This window comes from Lactuca sativa, chromosome 4 (genome assembly GCF_002870075.4).
Source record: "Lactuca sativa cultivar Salinas chromosome 4, Lsat_Salinas_v11, whole genome shotgun sequence".
Lineage (NCBI taxonomy): Eukaryota > Viridiplantae > Streptophyta > Magnoliopsida > Asterales > Asteraceae > Lactuca > Lactuca sativa.
Genome location: NC_056626.2, coordinates 214,038,805 through 214,042,561, shown reverse-complemented (window position 1 = coordinate 214,042,561; position 3,757 = coordinate 214,038,805).

Below are 3,757 nucleotides of genomic sequence, written 5' to 3'. Positions count from 1 at the left end.
CGTAACTTCTTCATACGAGGTCCAATTTGGGCGATCTTTTTATGTACGCTCACCTTTCAACGAGATCTACGACTTCGGTTTAGATACTTAAGGCCAAAATGCATTTTATTGAGATTCTACTTTTTACGTCAAATAATGTTTTAAGGTCGTGTCGTAAATATACGAGTGGTTATAATTTCTTCAATATAACCCGGTTTTGAGCGTTCTTTATGTTCTTTGAATCCTTGGCATGATATCTAATATTTGATGTATCCCAACTTAGATACTTGAACATTTTATTTTCGTGGTTAATTTCGTTGCTTTTTAGCTTTCGAGTGTTTACAATGCTTTTTGGGAAAAATAGGGTTGTCACATATACTCACGTCGTGAGCTTATGGATCAATTCGTGAATCTCATACTAAACAAAACTTTAAGCTGTAAAAGTAACTTTTTGCAGATTTTACCCCACAAAAAGGATCGATTAATCTAAAGCAAATAAATTAACTAACAATTAAGCCGTTCCCCGGAAACGGTGCAAAAAAACATGATGCATGCAAATAGCTACACCAAATTTTATATTTATAACCTAACTAACTTAACTAACTAAATTGCACGTAGGCAGTGTACCTAGTTAAATTATAGAATAGTCAGGTAAGTCGGGTATCGATCACAGGGAATAGTTTTGACTAATTACTGTCTACTACTAAATTAACCTGATTGCTAACAAAGAAATGGTATTTATCTAATTTTGCAAGTTTAGATAAACTTAATTATTTAGCACAAATTCAATCAGTAAACAAAACACTTCTGTTAGCTTGAATCCACTTTCCCTCAATGGTTTATAAATTAGCTATGACAATTACTGTTGGTTACCAATTAAGATAATATTAGCAACTTAGTTCTAAATCTACTAACATTAATTAATCCATGTAAATAAAAGTATGTTCACACTTAAGTTAACACATAATTAATTATTTAATGGATTGGAGGTATGTAATATTGATTAACAAACCACAGTTATCGTCATAATATGAGTTCTGTAGCACACCATAATTCAATAATTAATTGCTTACTAAGATTGGTTTGATCCTTGATCTAATAATTTAATATTCACCAAATTACCAGATATTCCGATTCATGTAAAGTAATGGTCATTAACTACACAGAATAAGAGATCAAAGTAATCAAATACTAATCAAACATGCTAAGTTCAATCAATCCAACACAAGTCTTAGCCAACAAGTATATCAAAGCTAAAGTATTACACCATGAGTTCCAGCTTCATCTAGCTAATAGAAGCATCTAGATTTAAATGGACATACTAGCTAACAAACACAAATAACTCATATTCAAAGACATAATTAAAGTGTACCAAATTCTTAAACCAATACGAACTCCTTCTCTCCATTGATGTTGAAACCTTATTCCATAACTTTTCTCCTTCTGAAAATCATCTCCTGGAGCCCTCCAAGCAGCCAAAAAGTCCCAAAAGTTGTAATGAGCAAGAGTATATATAGTTATCTCAAAATTTGCGCTTCACATCGTGAATAGTTCATTCGCGTCGTGAATTAGGAGATATCCTTATCGGTCAAGGAGTATTACTTCGTGCATACTTATCCTCCAGAATCTTCAAGTCACGTCGTGAACTTGTGGTTCACGTCGTGAGTGTAGCTGATTTCGTTGGTTTCTTCTTTTTTCTCCAAGTCTCTAAAGTTCCATGTTTTGTCATTTCTAGTCCTTTTCTCCAAAAACGCTTCTATTTGGCTGCAAAATATAATTTAAGCTTATAAGTACCATTATTCTATGCTAATAACCAAAATCTTAATAAAAATGTAAATGAATATTGCCTAAAAACGTGTATAAATATGGAAATATCAACTTTGTACTTGGACTCGGCGACCAGAGAATTGGAAGCTGCAACTTTGTACTTGGACTCAGGCTGAGGGCATTCGACCAGAGAACTGGAAGCTAGAGAGGATCAGGGGTGAGAACACTCGGTTTGTGCAGGATAGCTTGGGACTGTTGACCCGATGCGGTCGGGTATGGTTGCCAATGTCTGGTGGGGTCAGACAGATAGTGATGGAGGAGGCTCACAAGTCTCACTTTTCTATTCACCATGGTGGTCGTGCATGAAGCGAGAAATAGCTTGGTATGTCGATAGGTGCTTGACGTGTAGGATGGTCAAGGTCGAGCATTAGCGATTGCACGGTATGCTGCATCCCCTAGAGATTCCTATGTGGAAATGGGAACATATCACGATGGAGTTCATTACCAAGCTGTCGTGGACGCTATATGAGTCATCGTCGATCGATTGACCAAGAGTCCCCATGTGTTGGCCATACGGGAGAGTTCATCAGCCGATAAGTTGGTCGATGTGTATGTACGCGAGATCGTCGCTCGCCACGGGGTTTCGGTCTCCATTGTTTTCGACCGAGATGTTAGATCTACCTCCTGTTTCTGGGAGAAGTTCCACGAAGAACTGGGCACGCGGCTGCATTCTAGCACAGCGTATCATTCGCAGACCGATGGTCAGAGCGAGCGGACAATACAGACCCTCTAGCTGTTGTATGCACGGAGATGTCTCACCCCAGTTTGTTGGGGTGAGGTTGGACATAGGGTGATGGGGCAGGTGTAGGTAGTCCTGCAGACTACCGAGAAGATTCAACAGATTAAGCTGCGAGGGCAGACCACTCATAGTCGACAGAAGAGTTATGCTAACTGACAACGATCCGAGTTAGAGTTCCAGGTTGGGGACATAATGCTCCTGAAGGTCTCATCCTGGAAGGGTGTGATCCACTTCAGGAAGAGGGGAAATTAGGTCCCCGGTATATTGGGTCATTCAGGATTATTAGTAGGGTTGGCAAGGTGGCTTATAGAATAGAGCTACCGGAGGAGCTCAGTCAGATCCACAACACTTTTCACGTTTTGCAATTGAAAAAGTGCATTATGGATCAGGAGGTGGTGGTATCATTGGATGACAATCAAGTTGATGACCGCCTAAATTATGTTGAGGTCTGTGACCATTCTGGAGAAGAAAGTGAAGGTTCTACGGAACAAGGAGATACCTTTCTTAAAGGTACAGTGGGAGAACTAAAGAGGGTACAAGTGGACATGGATGCTGGAGTCAAAGATGCGGGAGCACTATCTGGAGTTGTTCACCGCGGCAGACCTCGAGGACGAAGTCTATTTCAAGTGGGGAAGAATTATAAAGCCCCGATTCTCAGGTATTGATTTATGGTTATATTTCATAATTTCAAGGTCTACTCGACGATTTTGATGCCCAGACTCGTCGAGTAGCAACGGGTTGGGCCATGTGTTTAAGTGACCTACTCGTCGAGTCCAAGATAGGACTCGACGAGTAGGAGCTAGAGGATGAAAACTTAATTCCTAAGGTTTTGCATCCTATTTAAAGGATCATTAGCCTCCATTTTCCTCCTTACAGTATTGTGAGAGTCCAACAAACCCTAATACTTGTGTGCTCCATTTGTGTGTTTTAAGATTTGGAAGTCGATTCTGGTGAGAAGAGCTTAGAGAGCAAGTGACTAGAAGCAAGGAACGTGTGGGGATCAGAAATCTACCTCAATTAGCATCATTTGAAGGTATCAAGTCGTTACCTTGACCTCATTTCCTTATAGATCTCTTTTGGGTAAAGATTAGGGATTTTCTAGCATATTAGGAAGCTTTTCTTGTGCATGACCTAAGATCTGAAGTTGCAACATTAGATCCGAACCCTCATGGGTCTCTAAGTCCATAAAGCTTCCAGCTTTAGAAAGTGTAA